Source organism: Thermobia domestica, chromosome 3 (assembly GCF_964235325.1).
Source record: "Thermobia domestica chromosome 3, izTheDome1.hap1.1, whole genome shotgun sequence".
Lineage (NCBI taxonomy): Eukaryota > Metazoa > Arthropoda > Insecta > Zygentoma > Lepismatidae > Thermobia > Thermobia domestica.
The window spans coordinates 346,155,014-346,175,631 of NC_137456.1; the positions used below are offsets into that span (position 1 = coordinate 346,155,014).

General features: G+C 38.3%; 1 long non-coding RNA gene across 1 annotated transcript in view; it reads right to left on the minus strand.

Annotated features, from left to right (window-relative positions):
* Nucleotides 1-593: 593 nt before the first annotated feature.
* LOC145682060 (uncharacterized) overlaps nucleotides 594-20,618 on the minus strand; it is a 474,511-nt gene continuing 454,486 nt past the window's right edge. The window contains exon 3 of the long non-coding RNA XR_014130887.1: nucleotides 594-703. This is a non-coding gene — a long non-coding RNA (uncharacterized LOC145682060). The remainder of the gene's footprint in view (nucleotides 704-20,618) is intronic.

Here is a 20,618-nt window from a genome sequence, read left to right on the forward strand (position 1 = left end):
GGGGGCTTCCGGACTTAAGCCCCCCGAAATCTTACTTACTATAGTAAAGTATATGAAATATCTTGCAAAGTTTTCACATTTTCAGGCAAAGCCCCCCCCCCGAAAGTTAGCAAAACCCGCCCCCCGAAACAAAATCATAAATACGCCACTGCATATTGCTCAAGGTAGTTGGTAATCGTGTTGATGCTAGTGAGGACAATTCGGTTATCAAATGTTATTGCACTTCATTCAATCTACGTTTGCCAATACCACTTCAATATTTTCGTTATTCAAACAATAATTATGTCATCACAATTTTTGTTCATATTACTGAACGAATGCCTACGATATGTACAGCCTTCTGAATGGTGCGACTTTGGTCCATTTATCTATGTCCTATCTATCTGCTCTTTTTCTATTTGCTTGTAGTACGAGCACTGAAATAATGAATACATTACTTTCAAACGTACTGTATACAATTTCTTGTCTAAGGGTTCTTTTCAGACAAAATCGGAAGACAGCGTTTCAGGAAGTATCTATCGTCATTTTCTTCGTATCGTAACAATACATTATTAAGAACATTGATGGAGAAAAATACAAATTGGTTGACTTACCTGTATGGTTTCCTGCGCTGTGTACTTCCGAGGCTGTTTGGCCCCCTCTTGCTCCATCACGGGCCACCAAACCCTACCAAATTAACTTCTCCCACTAACATTTTCACCACCTGAAATATAAAATTGAGACCAGAATCTTAATACAATGAATATGTGGGACAATGTTAAAAATCTATTCTGTTTATTAAATACCGGTAATGTTTTAGCAGAAAGATGAAATATGGAAACGGAAGATAAAAGTCTTCGACTGTTAACATCCTCTTTGCCCTTTCATTTATATTTTGTCCTTCTAATTAATATGTCTGCCTACAATTGTCTCACAGTCAGTGGTGATTTCTTAAGGCTTCCTCCGGAAGTGAGAGGATGGTTTTATAACCGCCACCAGATTATAGAAGTATTTTTTGTGGACGCTCTGTATATTTCGTAAAGACAGTGATTATTTTTCGATTTATATTTTATTCTGCGATACAAAAAAGTTCTTTCTTCGGTGGGAATTGCTTCTTTCCCACGCAATTCGACAAAGAAGTCTTTCATTACTTTTTCATATATATATATATCTGAAACGTTAGTCCGTGGTGAGAACGTTTCAGTGAGCGACGAAGCTTCTCAGTGTTTCTTCCTGACTTATTAGTATGCACAGTATATATTCTACAGTTATTTGGAACTAAATTAAGTGCTTTCTTTAATCGTTTATGGAAATATTCCAGTAGATTAGAGCAGACCAGAGTAGAACAGATGTTCAACGGCCAGAATGACGCCAGCCACTTCGTTTTACCAGTTCTCTATCTGTAAGTTTCACACGCTCCATTTATCGGAATCTCTTGTGCGTCGTAGCCAGTGGACTAAAATTAACATCAATTCTTTTTCGTGTTCTATTTTCATGTACATACAGGTAATTTAACCTGAGTGCTTTTGAGGATGAACTGCCAGCATTGATCAGTGATCCATTGCAGCTCGTATCTCGAACCTGTGAGTTCGAGGAGTGTTGCTGCACGTTTCGAAACAGCAACCACGCACGTTGTGTCGAGCATCAAGTATAATATTGTGCTAAAGGGCAAAAGTTATTAGCCGGTGAAAGACATTTTCTTACGGCTAGCCCCAATCAATAAATCCCAGGTTCATATATCTTGTGCGTAAAGTTATAATCGCGCTCTCGTGTCGACTCTTCAGGACTCTTTGGAGCAGCAACCATATTACTACGTGGGATTATCCCTGCAACTTTTCCCCCAGTGCTAATCCCCCAAGTGCATCAATGGTGTGAGAAAAGCATTTATAGTGAAATCTCAATTATAATCTTCCATATATATATCAAAGTGATAAAGGGCTACAGTATAGCGAAGAAGTAAAGTATGGTGTTAATAATGGGAATAATTATACACATTTACTGTTAAGTGTTGTGATCTTTTCTCTTGTGTATTTTTCTTTATAATAGTATTTTAATAAATAAGTATAGTGTCGTTTAACCCGGTGTGTTTTCGTTGTGTGTGTGAGTGATGTTTGTGTGCGTTATGGTCTGGATGACCGTCTGATCGTCCGTGAGGTTCTCGAGACAAGAGATCCGAATCTCTCGGTGCCTAATGCTCATCTCATCATTGAGACCAATGAGCAACTCGAAAACGATTTTGTAATCCCTTCTTGGAGAGGTCCTTCAATGTCTTACCCAAGTAATTCCAGGTCTCCGGAAGATACTCATTGGTAGGGCGACGGAGGACAGAATCACGAACAGCGACATGACTTGGTGATTACAGTTTTACTTCAATACACGGAGGGTGAAAACTATAGTTTTGGGAAAATACTGCTAATTTACATTTAGTATGAACAGTGAAATCGGCTCAAGTGTAATTTCATCTCACGTGGGAGCTTGTTCGTGGCTATGGAGTTAGCATAAGAGCCTTAGGCGGGGTGATCGTGTTCGATTCTTGGCGGTAGCTCGTATGGTTCGGATCTCACGTTAAGCTGTAAGTCCACGTTTCGTATAGTCTTGCTGCTGAAAGGAACGCTAAATTCAAGACCAAACGGAAGAAAATCATTGCTCCGAGAAAGGGGATTACTCCGGGCAACTTTCTGAAATCATAAGTAATCACAATGCTTCTAGAAACGATAGTTGTAACTAGAAATGCAGAAAGGCCTGCATTTTTTAGGACTTCTTTCGTTAAATACTCGATTTTTTTAAAAAAGCGGAAATTTTTGCTTTTTTGACTTTTATTATTTTCTTGTTCAAGTACAGTACTACATTTCTTTTACTGTTGAGGATTCTACAATTAAAACTGTGTTTTTATAACATTCATTACTTATAAGTTCTGTGTTCAGTCTGGGGCTGGCTATCTTTATTGATTTCTGAACAGGCATTTCATTATGTTCAGCAATGGTATGTTATGCAATCCAACATACCAAAACGGTCATGTTTGTTGCCTAACCATCTTGTAAAGTGTCTGAAAGTTATACATCTTGATATGTGTTTTACTGGTTGTCATAATCTACAGAAAAGTCCCTGGAGGTTTCTCTATGAATAAAACACTGACAGGGAAGAGAAAAGCACCATAAACCAAGTAACAGACACAATTCTTGTTTTGAAATAGAATTTGGCTTACATCACATGCTTCTTCAGGAAACACTTTCTTCTCAACTTCAGATGTTTTGTTAGAACTTAATATAAATTCAGTTTATAAAATGGAGACATGAAAGGCGATTTGCTCTTATGTTAGTTTGATGGTAGTAAAAGGTCATTGTTCTCAAAATTTATTCTTTCTCTATAGTGTTATATCTTGTCTATATATTTGAAACAGGAAACTTCGGTATGGTATCTTGGGGGCCCGGTGGCTCAGTGGTAGAGCATTCACCTTTGGTGCTTGGGGTGCCTGGGGTTCGATCCCAGCTCGTGCCGTGTGGACTTTGTGGTGGACAAACACCGTGCTCGTGGGTTTTCTCAGGGTTCTTCCGTTTCCTTCCACTTTGTTCATTCCACCATTTCATTCATTTCTCATCACCGTCTCCTTTAGCCTAACCGGCATAATCGTGGGACGTAAAACTCAAAGATTTCATTTCATTTCGGTATGGCATCTTAATCTTCTCCCATTCAAATTTCAACGGTTTCAATAAGTGCTGTGTATATAGATAGATAGATTAACTTGTTAAGCCAACCTCTGACATAAAATGTCTTAACCTCAAAAATCGTTACTAGCTGAAGTGTAATTGTGTCTAATTGTACTTGTGTTAAATTGTAATTGTGTCAAATTGTAATTGTGTCAAGTCGTTCGTGTGGCCCAGTACAAACTATTTGACACAAAATTATTCATTTTAGTTATAGTTGTACATTGTTAGTAGCTAATTTAGGGAAATTTGGTGGCGGAATCTGCACAAATTCAACATGAATTAATGGGCCACGGTGGCTAAGTGGTAGAACGTTTACCTTGGTGCATGGGGTCCCTGGTTCGATCGATAGCTCGGGCCAAGTGAACTTTGTGGTGGACGAACACCGTCTGCGTGGGTTTTCTCGCTGCTTCCCTGTTTCTTCCTACTTTCTTTATTCCACCATTTCATTCATTTCTCATTATCATCGTCTCCTTTAGCCCAGCCGGCATAACCGTGGGACGTGAAACTCAGAGATTTCATTTTATTTCAACATGAATTAAAATTACTTAAACAAGAAATAAATCCACTTATCACTATCTGGAATGAACCCTCTGAATGTTTAATAAAAACCATAATAAAAGAACTTCTACATCCAAGAACGAGACACGAACAACGACGTAGAAAGCAACCGATATTCCGTTTGATACTCCATAGAAGCTATATTTCTTTCTATACACTCACCAGCAATATTGTTTGACAATGTTCAGATATTTGGAAACAAATAAGTTATTTTCAAGCCATGCTCACCTTTAAAAAAAAAATGAAGAGAACAGGCAATGTTGTTACAAAATAAAATCAGCACAAAATATGCTGTATATAACCAATAGCAGCAATGGAAATTGATGTATATCTCTAATTTCAAACATAATGCCTAAAATATATAGCTCTGTATTCCAAATAGTCTATATTTACTATTTTTTTCGATTATGGAGTGTAGCTTTGTTTCGGTTGACAATTAAGGAAAAGAAATTTCAAAAACTTTTTTGAGCTTGTTCATGCTTTTGGTTTCGTTGATTTTGTTCTAGATTCAGAATCAACCAGTTCTTCGCCTTTAGAATTTCATTCATAACTTTTAGGGACGAGTAGCCACGAGTAGGATGTCATTAAATCAAAAAGACACAAGGAGGAAACTCCACGAAGGAGAGAACCCCCTCTGGAAAGTCGCAAGTCACTTTGTCATAACAGTAGCCGAAACATTTATTGAATTTTATGACGATGGTTAGGCGACCACGAAATAAGCATTTAAATTGCATTTAAATGAGCTTTCTCAATAAATAAATAAATAAATAAATATCGTTCTCTGAAATGAACTCTCATCACTTTTCTGACACCACACTCATATTATCAACCCAATGTTACGCTCCCAACTTTACGCTCAGTCATGCTCACGCTCACACCATCAATCAGACATCACGCTCTCCTTCAACTGCACGCTTACATCATTACTCCAACATCATGGTCATTCCCAGAGATGGAGTGGGTTACCAGGTCGTGGGTCAAGATTTGTGTGTGGGTCAGTGAGTGTAGGTCAATATAACGTGACCCACTGCTACCCACTGACCCATCATGACTCAGTCCACTTAGTGCATTGTACACAGCATCTCCTAAACACTGGTGAATTTGCCTACGTTTTACTTTCAAGGTCTCCATTTTTTTCTTTTTCAGTCACTTTTGGATATTGATATTTGTAACTGTAATTATAGTAATAGGACTTATAACCTGGCTTTCGAGACACAGTCGAATTTTACAGTTCTTTTTCTTTAAGTTGGCCTACTTTACTCTGAATTGAGACTTAAATGTCATCCTATTTTCCACTGACAAGTTTCTGTAATTCAACAAGGAAATAATTATATATGTTAACTGAACTGAAATTCATCATAATTTCGCCCATGACAAACACTTTTACCATTTTGTATTGTAAAGATCAGATCCACCGGTTTGTAACAGAGCGGTGCTTGAGCGATGGACCGTAGAAATTCAAACTCCGATTAGTGATAATTTCACAGCCTTGTTTTATTACAGGGGGGCGCGGTGGCTCCGTGGTAGAACGTTCACCTCCGGTGCTTGGGGTCCCTGGTTCGATCCCAGCTCGCGCCGTGTAGACCTTGTGGTGGACAAACACCGTGCTCGTGGGTTTTCTCGGGGTTCTCCCGTTTCCTCCCACTTTTTTCATTCCACCATTTCACTCATCTCTCATCATTACCGTCTCCTTTATCCTAACCGGCATAACCGTGGGACGTAAAACTTTAAGATTTCATTTCATTTTTGTTTTATTACAAGTGTAGACTCTTTATTCAGTTGAGAGGGAGGCGTAGATCATGGGTCACAGTTGATGACGATGGGTTTTGGTGGGTCAGAGTGGGTAACGGTGGGTGGTGGATCATGGTGGGTCGTGGATCAGTGGGTCATAGGTCAAGTTTTAATTGACTTCCGCCATCTCCGCACTCAACCTTATGCTTATATCACCGATCAGACATCACGCTCACTCAACCTGTGTGTAATCGTCAGTTCAACTTCATGTTCACTCAACCTCATGTTCATTATCAGTCTGCAAATACTCTCACTTAATATCATCAGAACACGATAATTTCAAACTTCCACTTACTCAGCTACAGGCAATTACTACACATACAGCTAAATATATTATTTTTCATTCACTAACTAACCAAGTAGAGAAGTGCATATGTCCATTATCTTAAGAGAAGTAGGGAGAAGTAAGAAGTGAAGTAAATAAGGGGAGTAAGGTAAAAACAAATTCAAGTTTGTCTCCCCACAGTCACTCTGTTAGTATCGTCTTAAAAACTACTTCTATTTTTCACTTGTGTCAATTAGAGAAAAAAGTTTTTCATTTAGTTCCCTCCACCAAAGCGAACAAAACCATAAGCCTAAATCAGCCAAGAGATGCTTTTCACATTTCCACGTACTCCATGTATTTGTCAACGGGCGACGTCACTTTGTGATTCTGAGAGAAGGGAGGGGAGGCGGATTTCCACGAATGTTGCAGAAAACAGAAGGGATTTCTTTTTTTAAAAAAAATACCCTTTGCTAATTTTTCTTTCCTTTTCATTAAATACCAGTTAAGGGAGAGCCTCTAGTCACCCTCCTTTTCGAATTAAATATACCAGTTGAGGTAGGTTTTGTGTGCAGGGGAGAGAGTAAAAATAAGTTTTCCCTTTTGAAAAATCAGAGTTCTTTTTTTTTTTTTTTTTTAATAAAAGATTATTTTGAAGAAAGGAAGATACTTCAAATGCTCTAATTGATGACAGAATTCTATCCATTTCATGGGCGAAAGTATCGCAGTTTATTGCCAGAATGATCATCTTGAAGAACATAAATTTTTCAACGTCACACAACTTTTCCATCTAATTGTACTGCTACTAAAATACAGATATACTATTTCCAGTTGGGGTCGCAGAAGCTCAGTTGTAGAGTATTCACCTCCGGTGTGTTTCGATCCTTTAAATTAGCTGTTTCGATGCTCTAAAGAGACAATTAGAGAAACTACTTAAGTGTCAATTTCGTCTATTGAAAGAAAATAATTTTAATTTTGAACACAAACTGGTCTATTGACTATTGTAGTTACAGATAGTATAGTGGATTACAGTAAGATATCTTATCCCCTCACGGGATACCGACTTTGCTACCCAAATCCACAGCTCATAAATCAGAGAGAGGAGAGAAAATGGTTTTAGTTCCATATTCCAGGAAGGTTAGATTTTCAAACACTTTGTTTCGGGGAGATTAGCAGCGAAGAGCGGCGATGAGAGTGAGATGCCCCCGCTACTCCCACCCACCTTTTTATTTGGAATTTTATCTTTGTTTTTCCCTTTTATCTAGTTACTAAAAAACACTTTAATAATCATTTATCTGAAGGTTGGGTGTTAGCATGCGGGGTCAGGTTCTATTCGGTTGCATACTGGTTTCCATTGTTTTCAGTCATTCCCATATCTTGAACTGTTTTTAACACTTAGAGATAACAGAGAAAAATATTTTTGTTTGTCCTTCCTGGCGGGTATGTGACAGGTGCATAGTGTCCTTGGTTCGATCTCAGCTCGCGCCAAGTGAGCTTTGTGCTGGACGAACACTGTGTGTTGGGGGTTTCTCGGAGTTCTCCCGTTTCCTCCCACTTTCTTCATTCCACTATTTCATTCATTCTCATCATCACCGTCTCCTTTAGCCTAGCCCGAATAACCGTGGGACGTAAAACTTAAAGATTTCATTTCATTTTCACTATTTCCAGTTTTTCGTAGAATTCTTTTAATGAGATTACATTTCATAAAGAATCGTTGATAACTAAATTCAAATTGTGAGCAGTACAATCTAGGCCTATATATTCTGCATTTGAAACGGGTCTCTTTATGCGAGCTTGTAAATCATTATATTTGCCACACATGTTAGCAGCCGCGTCGTATCCTTGACGCATGCATTTTTTTTTTTTTTTTTTTTAGATTTAATGCAATTTCTTCAAGCAGCCTCATTTATTTGTAATTCAAAACTTTATTTATTTATTTATTTATTTATTTCATAAGGACAACACAACAGGCTTAATGCCCAGTTATAGTGTCGTGTACATAATTATTTAACACACATTATTATACATACCTACATTATTATCCATACCCAAATATATGTCGTGCAGGGGTAAAAGTGAATCTGAAAAGGTAGGGGAACGGCAGGTAGCGGACGTCACGCCGTCCCCTACCTATCTTTGCCCATTGTATTTTTAGAAACTGGGGGGACGCCGTACATATTTTTGGAAGTGAGGGGATGGAGTCACCCGTGTTCCCACGCACTTTTACCCCTGATGTCGTGTAATTATGCAGAATTATTGCGTGACAGTTGTTTTGAACTTGTTTTTGGACATACTAAATACATCTACTACATGAAATCTAATTATTTATATGAAGCACACATTCTCCACAGAGGATACTTATGATATTTCAGTTCTTGCTTTTCTATAGAAAATAGAATGTCCCAGTCTTTGATGTTCTTAGTCTTACCTGTATGGTTGCCTGTTGTTCTGTATGGTTGCGAAACATGGTCGCTTACTCTGAGGGAAAAACATAGACTGAAAGTATTTGAGAACAAGATCCTGAGACGAATATTCGGACTCAAGAGGAACGGGAATGGGGAATGGCGGAAACTTCATAACGAGGAACTACATAATTTATACGGTTTACCCAATATTGTTAGGGTCGTCAAGTCTAGGAGGCTTAGGTGGGCAGGTCATGTAGCTAGAATGGAAGAAAGTAGAAACTCTTTCAAAGTCTTGACTGGAAAACGACCATTAGGAAGACCTAGGCGCAGATGGGAGGACAATATTAAGATGGATCTCGCAGAGATAGGAATACAAAGTAGAAACTGGATGCAGTTAGCTAAGGATAGAAGTCAGTGGAGAGCTTTTGTGAATGCGGCATTGAACCTCCGGGTTCCATAGGCCATAGAGTTAGTTAGTTAGTTAGTTAGTTAGCTGGGACACGTAATAATACTTCTGACACTACGATGTGGTCTGTAAATTAAAAGAAAAAAAACTCTTTTACTCCAAACTTGTTAGCGATATTTTCATTCAAATCCAGATGTTCGTATATCAGTATTAAACTTAGTTGATCTGTCTTTGAGGTATCAGGAGTACTGTAAATTATACGAGAATAGGGAGCATGTTTATTAGTTTCAACTAAAATATTCTAAAACAGGCATTAAGGAAAAACCATAGTAATCTCATTTTGGATTGCAGGAACTAAATATTTAATTTTACTTCTCTCGTTCGATAAATGTGTTTTAAGGAGTGGGTCATATCGGGGGAGCAAATCAACTATATTTAAGAGATTAGCAGTTGGTTCTACATATTCGTCGGACTACTTCCATAGCCACGGAATGCAAAATCACATAGAGCTAATAATGTTCTAAGTGTGTTATTATTAAAGTTTTCCATTTCTCAAGATCTTCAGTCAAAAGAGGTGATAATGTTGATTTACATCCTGCTCTCAATACAGGGTGGCCCAAAAGAAGGTATGCATCCCTTCATTAATCAATTCTAGTTTATGGGTTTATTTGCTTCGGCTCTTCCGAGCTTAAGATGTAAGTAAAACCACTTTAGGGACAAATGATAAAGAAACTAAGTGTACCTGATGGATAACAATAAGAAATGATACATAAAGCAATGAGTTGATCAGTACAGGACTGGATACCTACTTTTGGGTCACCGTGTACATCAACTGGCGGACTTGTTCTTCGTTTAAAGAGGATGACATGAGTATGACAACACTGACAAAAAAAAAATATTGAAAAAGCGTGTTCACTTTACAAAAACAGATGAGTTAACAATTACGTGTGAAATGAATAACCTCGAACAGAGAGATGGTATTCTTCACTGTCACCGGAAGTGCCATTTTCAGATGCAATATAGTGTTGCAAACACATTAATAATTATTCTGATTTAGTAAATGAGGTCTGTGACAAAATGTTCAACAAATATGGTGTTTGGCGTGTTTCTGGAGAATCATACAAAGGCCCCAAAACAATGAAAATTAAAGAAATTTATTACACAAGAGCGAATTTGAGATGATCAACTTAACTCAGAGTATCTCCCCTGGATTAACTGCAGTCTTTCATGCAGGATCTTACTCCTGACTACGGATGCGCACGAGACGAGACTAGACGTAATTTTTCCTGACAAAATTCGAGTCGAGACACAGCTCTTGCAATGGAGAAATATACATTTTCTCAGGCGAGACATCACTTTTACAGCACATTTTCGAGACGAGACAGCCTCAAATCTTTTGTCGTGCGCATCCCTACCTGACCTCCTACCGCGTTACGACTCTGCGGCCAAACATCAAAGGATGAACTAGTTAGTAGGGGTACGCCTAATTTGCGGAATACTATTGGCTAATCGCTTGTTGGAATGATTTACTTAAGGACACAGTATCATTGCAGACAACAATTTTTGTGCAGTTCTTAACACTTTCTAATGCAATATCTGGTGAGAGGACTTCTGTCTTCCACGAATCAATTGCACCTTGATTATATCCACACTATTTGACGAAGGAGTGATAAGTTGTGAGATATCCGCCGTACTAGACCCTGGGGTCAAAATAGTAGAGGTGCTCTGAGCTCCGTTTCATCTCAAAGTCCCTTCAAGCCTCGCCTTGAGATTTGAAAGTGTTTGTACTTCTGTTAAACTAAACTAACTCAAACTCTAGCTTTAGAGGCCAGAAGGGCAATGGCCTACTAGTAACAATAGTAACTTTTAATTTTAGTAAATTGTTGTTTACATATTGGTTATCACAGCCGTTATTTTTAAGGAGTTTCGGGGGGCACGGTGCGTCAGTGGTAGAATGCTTATAGTGTACATCTACAACGAAGAGTGGCGCACGTGCACCGGCTCACCCCCCTACCTAAATCCGGCCCTGCCTGCATTCAACTAAACGTTCCAAGGATATTTTCCATTTCCACTCTTATCTTTCTACTAAAATCCAAAGTGGTGGAAATCTCTTACAACTTTCGGTATCAATATTGAGAAAATACCACGCAATACAATCCAAACTCTTTCACGTGATGTACACGTGGCCACTTCTACTTGTTTTGTATTCCATTCTGACGTTCGGTATCTTCTCTTCAAGTAGTTCCCTTATTGCTTGCTAATGATAATTTTATGCCAACCAAAATCGAACCCACAACCACAGGAAGGATACACATGGTACGTTAACCACTCAACCACAGGAAAGATTATCATCCTGTCGGGGTCTGTATTTCTTTGTTAAATGACTTAGCTGCAACATCACCCCCCCTCCATCATCATTGTTTGGTAATGAAGTGCGTGTAATTATTCAATTGTGTTCAGCTTCGTTTGGTAGTAACAACAATTACTTTGACACGAAATTAACAACCAGAGTCATCTTTGTGCAAAATAAAAGTCTCATCAATTTTTGGTAGCGACTCCCTCAGGAATTCATTTCGTTCGACTTAATTGGGAGGAAAAAATGCTCCATCAAAGGAAGATCGCGTTCGTTCTCCATCTTCTCTTCTCCCCCCCCTCCCCCAGCACCTTCCACTCCAATAATAATCAGAATAATAGTAGGGTAAGATCGAGGCATGACGCGCATATGGCCAAAACGTAACACCAAGAGTGCACCACAGCACAACAAACAAACCAACAAGCTGTAAAACGTCACCAAAACGCATTTTTATGAACACTTATAAGGTAAAATGACAATCTTCCCCTCTTGTCTATGAGCTCCCTTCAACTTCAACAACAGCCGTCAAACTTCTGCGCTTGCGTAAGCTTCCAGTAAAGACTAAAGAAAAATCTTACCGCAGCGTGGCGCTAGTGTCGCCATATCTTTGCTTTTTCCAGTTATTTTGATTCGTCGTTTAAAAAAAAATCTTCGTCGGCTCATTTAACAACGGTTATCTTATAACAGCATCTTCTGCATGAACATAATTATTACATGGCACATTAGACAAGTAAATTTTAACACTTTTATTTTTCTTTTGATGTTCTTAAAACAAAAACAAAAAGAAAATATGTTTTTACAGTTCAAATATCAACAAGATTAATATTATGCTTTTGATTATTATAATATGAACCAGACAGGTAGGCAGGAATTTATTTCGGGAGGGGTTCAATACTTTCGGGGGGTCCAAATTCAATATTAATGTTCATAGTTAATATAAACACCACGAAGATAAATTATATTAAAATTTGTAGAATCATCCCTTAAATTAGTCAATTTATACAAAAAAAAAAAAAAAAAAAGATTCCAGGTAGTAGAGGTCCGGACCACCAGAACACATCTCCTACGTACGTTTTTTATGCAGTTTCATTTCAGTCAATAGATGGGCGAACCACAGAAAGTAACGCCTTCTCTTTGACCAGTGAAGTGTAGTAAAAAGCTATTAGGAGTGTTATCAGGAATTATTTATTTATTGGTTTATTGCCATTAATACAGGGTGCAAAACTTCAAAGTCAGACGCACTCGCCAATCCAAGAATCATGGTGGCCAGTATCTCTCCCGTACAAATTATGGGAACCCCCCTCTCCCCTTCCCACGGCCTTTGGTTTGAGAAAGAAGGAGATTACATCAGGGCATAAAAATTAAAAACCAGACAATTAGATTCAGAATAATGAATTTTGAATTGGACAATTCATATACATGTTTTAAAAAATCTTACCTTAAGACTTCACGTTTGTGTAACGCTCTCTTTCTGCACTGAAGTACCAGTTGTCGATTGCAGGTTTCGGATCAAAGTCCTTAAGTCCATTGGTATAAATTGGTCCATTGGTATAAATTGTGAGCAAATTATCCAGTGTGTCAGTCTTCAGTGAATTCCTGTAGGCAGTCTTAACTCGGTTGAGACTGCTGAAACCTTTCTCACATGAAGCAGTACTCACAGGTAAAACTGCGCAAAGTGTGACAATTGGAAGCAAATTTGGGAATCTTATATTGAAGTTTTTACTCTAAATCTTTTTCAGTATCTGATTCAACGTCAATGCGTGTGGGGAAAGGAGGGGCGAATTACAACGTTATGAAGACTTCACTTCCCATATCAGTTGTGAAGACTTCACACTCCGTGTTTTCTCTCATTCAGTGACTATTATTTTCGTGCGAACAAGAACCTGCGCAGTCCTGTGAGTTTAGACAGAAACCATTTCTACTGAGCACTAGTCGCCAGCTCTAAATTTCTAGTCGCCAATGGCGACCTGGCAACCAAAAAATTTTGCGCCCTGCGTTAGTACATAAGAATGCGAGGAGAGACAAGGTGATGGTAGCAATGAAGTGCTATTCACATGACATAAGGACACATATTTAATATCAAAATTCTTCAATATTTTAAACGAAAAGATGGGTAAACATGATACACATACGAGCCAACAGATCTCATGAAGCTGAATAAAATGATACCGTTAGTAATCTTCATGCGTAGTCTTCGAGAAAACCAAGTAAAAGAATTTTTTCTAAACCTAAAAATTGATGCTGACGATAGTCGCGCCACCTATTAAGAAGAAAACGATGTTGAAGTATAAAATAATCAAGCTTTACATTATGTGAGATAAAGAACAAAATAATTATTAAAATAATCGGCTTCAGTGGCGGACCTAGCCAGGAGTCAGGGCGCCTAGCCAAGGGCGCCGATTTCTCTGTAACTTTGGGAGGGAGCAACAGATGCAGAAGGCATACATGAGGATTTTTAGGACAAATTGAACTAAAATTATGCCAAATATTTTATATTCATAAGTACAATGCGGGGGCCCACATGAGCTTTGGAGGGGTCCGGGGCCTAGCTGTCCCTGTTTTTCGAGTGATAAAAATATTTAAGTTCTCTTATATATATATATATATATATATATATATATATATATATATATATATATGTGTGTATGTATGTATATGTATACGTGTATGTATGTATATATATATGTATATGTATATGTATATGTATATGTATATGTGTATGTATGTATATATATATGTATATATACAAAATTTAGGGGGTGCAAAGGTGCACGTGCACCCCTTACTCATTTGCATCAGAGATGTAGGCCTATAAAGGCATTTAAAAACTCAATTTAATTCAAATGTACTGGCAGTTATTTGGTGCTTCCCTCAGACAATTCTGGATCTGCCCTGTATATTTATTTGAAAGTTGTAGTAAACTTATGATATACCTATCATAGTCTGCGATCTGCAGCTTTTACCTTCTGGATTCGCCACTGACGGGCCTAGCCTGTATGTTATTCTTTCAGTTAATATTTTATTTCTAGAATGTAATACATAGTCAGTAGTCCATTCAAAATACACACTATTTGAATAATTGCAAGTTTGATTTCCAGTACGTATTTGAAATATTTAAAAATACAACAGCACATTAGTAACATGTATGGATCAACTAAAATTTAAGAAACCAACAAAAGTGCTTCTTTAAAAATCACCAAAAACATTGTTCAAACTATCTGGTTGTTTCGTACTTTAATTCTGATATTTATTGAAACAAACAAAGTTCGTTAATTTTTAAAACTGAAGACGAATACAGCAATAACTAAACAAGAATATTTGGAAACCTTTTGAGTGCTGTGCAGATCATATATATATATATATATATATATATATATATATATATATATATATATATATATATATATATATATATATATATATATTTAAGTAAAATTATACCAGTTCACTTCCAAATTCTTTGCGACCCCATAATTGAAAATTACAATTTAGTGTAAAACGAGAGTATTGGGTCGATGCATAAGTTCGTGCCGTCCTTATATTTTATACCTAGGTATTTTATCTTTATTCTGCTGTTCTGTTATTTCAAATACAACATCCACATAACATTAACATATTCTATAAGTGTAACAATATATTGCATGCATTTTACTGTCACTCACATTAACTCACAGTCACGCAATGATGTATTCACCTCCACTGTATATGGCCTTCTGCCAATGTTCAGATAGCAGTTCAATGCTTTGCCTGGGGCCGCGGTGGCTCAGTGGTAGAGCGTTCACCTCTAGTGCTTGGGGTCCTGGGTTCGATTCCAACCCCCGCCAAGTGAACTTTGTGGTGGACCGCCACCCCGCCAAGTGAACTTTCCTCGGGGTTCTCCCGTTTCCTCCCACTTTTTTCATTCCACCATTTCATTCATCATCACCGTCTAGTTTAGCCTAGCCGGCATAACTGTGGGACGTAAAACTCAAAGATTTCATTTCATTTTTTTCCAATGCCTCGCCTGTAGAACTGTTCTGGTTTTGACTGGAAGAAATCTGTTAGCCATTGGTCAAGAGAAGCTTTTCTGTGCTGTTCTTTCAGCAATTGCTTCATTCCCGTTCATTGCACAAATTGTTCTCGCAGGTTCTGCTGCACTGGATGGATCCTCGGTTTAAAATTGAAGAGTAAAATGTAACGGAAATGATCACTTTTCTCAACTTGACATTCCATATTAGATTGTCTGAAATATATATTATACAATAATACGTTCACAATCAAGAAAACCTGTGTTTCACAACACACAAACTCCAAACTACGGTAAAACAACGGAATAACGATAAACAATCGCTTCAGGCCGCATTGTTCCCAACCCCCCCCCCCAAAAAAAAAACCGCACGAACTTATGCATCAACCCAATATCTGTTGATGTTACAATAATATTAATAACAATAATAATTAATAATTCTTTATTTTAATTTCCAATGTATGAATTAAGAGTTGAGTCATACTTATAACCCTTTTTAAGGAGATGTAAAATCCACATCCTCTCAGGCTGTAACAACGAGTGAAAGAAAGTTTTTCTTTATTTTTATTTAACGTTGCACGTCATGCTCTTAGCCTATAGAACAGTGATCGCGAGCTACTAGTAGCTCGCGGGGACATTTTCGGCGGTTCGCTAACCTTGATTCCTCCATTGATTCCTCCACTCCACAAACAAATGTAAGATTTAAAAAAATAAATAAATAAATAAAAGTTGATAGTGGCTCATAGTATGACTTAAAACTCGGCAAGGTATTAGCTCAGTAGCTGCATAAATTTAGCGACCATTGCTGTAGAAGATTATGATGTAATGGTAATAATAATGAATAAAATTGCAAAATGAAGAAGTCGGAGGAAATGGAAGAACACCGAGGAAACCCTATAGTTACCTATAGTTCACCAAAAGCCCACTTGGCGCGAACTAGGATCGAACCAGGGACCACATGCCAAAGAGCCTCAGGAACGTAAAAAATTAAATGAAATGAAATCTTTGAATTTTACGTCCCACGGTTATGCCACGTTCCATGGCTAAAGGAGACGGTGATGATGAGTAATGAATGTAATGGTGGAATGAAGAAAGTGGGAGGAAACGGGAGAACCCCGAGAAAACCCAATCACACGGTGTTTGTCCACCACAAGGTTCACTTGGCGGGGGCTGGGATCGAACCCGGGACCCCAAGCACCAGAGGTGAACGCTCTACCACTGAGCCACCGCGGCCCCCACCCAGGAACGTAAGATTATAGCGTGTGCAAGTATCGTGTGCATTAATCGTTTGACAAAGAATGTAAGGGCCAATCAGCATAGGCCTTTACAACTTTTCGGAGGCGACCGAGGGGAGAGATTGTCGTTCTGAAAATATTTTGTGGATGTTGTAATTTAACAGCTACCTCACTGGCAGTGTGTGTACTTAAGTGTTTCGTTGTAATTTTACTGCAAAATGTTGTATTTAGGACTACTACGCTGAGTGGACGCCGGAATACTAGCACAACTTGGCGAATACGAATGGTAACTTCTTTTCCTGACCAAACCAGGCACTGCTTGATTTTGCTTATCTCAGTGCTACTAGTATAACTACTTCAGTTGGCGAATTATGATTAAGGAATAACGTACTAAAATTGCTCAGATTAATTTTGTATTTCAAATGCAGCTATTTTTTTAATGCCAGCCAACCCTCTTTAGAAATACGGGTAATTTCGCAAATGTGCATAAGCAATTTTATTACTTGATTTGAAATATGACTGAATGGAACAAAGAATATGCACATTTATTTACTGTAATTCTTTCTATAAACAAGTTTTTCAAAGGCCAGCAATGGATAACTAGTTTTTCTTTTCTGCTAAACTAAACTGTACAATATAAATTTGAAAATGCTATATGGTGCTAAGAGAGTAAGGTTAGAAGCATCAGGTAACTCTTCCACCTTAAAAAAAAAAAAAAAGAAAAGAAAAAAACATTAAAATCAAATAAAAGAAACCCAGAAGGGGAAATATAATGCTTTAAAAACTTTATCCAAAAAATGGGGATTTTTTCCAGCAAAATTTTCTCTTTTATGTTTTCAGTACACGAAAAAAAAAAAATGCCAAAGGAAGTGAAAGTAAAAGAAAAAATCCAATCTAATGAGCTTAGGAAAAAGGGATTACATAACCTCTATTAAAAAAGTTCACATCTACAGTTCTTTCCATCCATATCTCTTGGATTTCTGCTTCCTTTAACCTTAAGGGAAGAACGAAGGATACCTCTCTCAATAATTTTCTGAGTAAAAAAAAAAGAAGAAAAAGTGCAGAAGCTGTAAAATGATAGATAAAAAAAGAAGGAAAGTGGATGAGAATTTTTTTGCACTTAACAAAAAAAAGTATTATGAAAAAATACAATCTAAAGCATAATTCACGATATAATTTTGTCCTATTTCTTGTGGACGAAAGAAAACTAGATCGCAAAGAGGTGGATAAAGCAAAAGGAAATGAAGTTGAAAAAGCGTGAAAACTAAAACCATTTAATTTTAATTTTTTAAAAATCTTCTTTCCCCTTTCTACTGAAAATTGGATGGATCTAACAAGATAATAATACCAAAAAAAGAAGAAAAGAAGACCAAACCGAATTCTTTCGAAAATAATCAGCTAATGCTTTCGGGATAATTTTCAATGTCGAAAAGCTGAATGTTGAACGGTTTCATAGTTCATAATAAACTTTACACAAGAATTTCAGACATTGTCTTCAAAATAGTTTAGTTCTGTGTACCCTCTTTGCCAGCAGTGATCCAATATATACGAGACACGTCCACAAAAGAAGTGTACTAGAGTTAGTGCTCTCAAACGGGTCGGGTTGACCCGACCCGACCCGTGACCCGACCCGACCCGTGACCCGACCCGAGTCGGGTCGGGTCAGGTCAGCTCGGGTCGGGTTGTCGGGTCGGGTCAGTCGGGTCAGCACGGGTCGGGTCAGTCGCTTCAGCTCGGGTCGGGTTATCGGGTCGGGTCACTCGGGTCGGGTTGTCGGGTCGGGTCAGTCGGGTCAGCTCGGGTCGGGTTGTCGGGTCAGGTTATTCGGGTCGGGTCAATCGGGTCAGGTCGGGTCGGGTTGTCGGGTCGGGTCAATCGGGTCAACTCGGGTCGGGTCACTCGGGTCGGGTTATCGGGTCGGGTCAGTCGGGTCGAGTTGTCGGGTCAGTCGGGTCGGGTTGTCGGGTCGGGTCAGTCGGGTCAGTTCACTTTGGTCAACTAAGTTTAGGTTGAGCTTAAACTCGGCTGGAGTCGAAAACTGCTGTTTTACACTACCTGCGTAATAAAAAATAGCAATTTTCAATTGATTTTATAGAAGCCATAAATGTATTTTGAACACTTGCAGCTAGTGTTTTTATGGTAAATGCTTATTTTTGTAGTTGTATGTACTTTAATTTTTAAATGTGGAAGATTGATTTTACCAATCGACTGTAATATTAATATCTACGCCAATATGGAGTCTGGATTTAGAACAAAACTAGAAGTTGTTTAAGCAAGGCCAAAAGAAAGATTGTATATGGACGACCAAGCCCAAGCAGGGCCGCGGTAGCTCAGTGGTAGAGAATTCATCTCTGGTGCATGGTGTCCATGGTTCGATCCCAGCTTGTGTTAAGTACGCTTTGTGGTGGAGAAACGCCGTGTAGTGGGTTTTCTCGGGGTTCTCCTGTTTCCTCCCACTTTCTTCATTCCACCATTTCATTCATTTCTTATGGTCACCATATCCCTTAGCCTCGAAGCAGAATCGAGGGACCTTAAACTCAGGGGTGTAGCTAAGGGGGGGCCATCGGGTCCAGGCCCCCCAAATGGTTTCCTGCCCCCCCCAAATGACCAGCTTTAAAACATCATAGTAAAATTATCTTGCTTCCTTCATTTAAAAGTAACAAAGTTATTGACAAAATAGTATAGAGAAATATTGTTTTTCCATACCGATCGAAAAATAGGATACATTTTTGTGACAGCAGATTACACAATTTACTGCGATTTATATTTGACAGTTTAAAGACAAACATTTTAACAAGATATTATAAATACAGCCATAAAACAAAGGTACTAAACTGATTTGTAAGTACATTATATTTTTATATGCTTTAACAAGTATTTTAAAAGACAGAGAATGGAAAATTTGGTGAGAAACAATGTTTTTATTCAGTTTGGATTTCATTCGCTCTCTTTTATTTCTACTCAGTGTAATAAAATAATTGTTTTTTTTTTAGTCACGAATAATAAATAAATATTTTTGTCAGGAAACTATAAAGAAATTAAGTGAAATTTAAAGAAAATCAATCTTGTGTACATAGGTTCTGTATACAAGGTCTTAAATTTAAATAAAAAGGTAACCAAGAAAAGTTTTGTTGCTTTTTCACCCACCACCTTCGAACATCGATACGTCACCTAACCTGGAAGATCAAAAATAGTCCCCATCAACATCGACGACCTTCTGAAAACGTTCCTGAAGGCCATGGAATTCATCGCGGTAGAAGTTGGTGGGCCGTGAAACGAAGAAGGTATCAGGTGCATTTTGGACTTTTACTAGGGATTTGAATTGACGGCCTCTAAGGTGATTGTCCAAAGAATGGAACAGGTAATAATCGGACGGTGCAATACCCGGGGAATATAGTGGTTGCAATATTGTTTCCCATCCAAGGCGGAGAATGGTGTCCTGAGTCATCCTAGCCACGTGGGACTTAGCGTTGTCCCGTAAACGAGGACCCATTTGCAATTCAGAAGTGATGGCTCCAGAGTTTTGAGTTTTTGTTGAGCACAGCTCAACTGCTGACACTACACAGTTGCATTGATACTCTGACCAGCTGGTAGCAGTTCCCGATGCACGATGCACCAAACACACAGAAGGACCTTCTTCTGGTACAGTGCTGGTTTCGGCTGTTTTGAAATCGGTTCATGGGACGCTAACCAATGATGACGACGCCGTGGAGCTTCGTATAGGACCCACTTTTTATCACATGTCAACGCCCTGTCCAGAAATGGCTCCGAAACAGTAAATAAACGTTTCGGACTGCCGCGTTGCCTTCTGGCCCGGAGTCAAAACATGTGAGACCCAACTTGTAGTGCTTCCCAACTTGATGGATGTGCTGCCGAATGGTTTCTCCACACACTGAATTGTAGTCCCAGTTCCTCT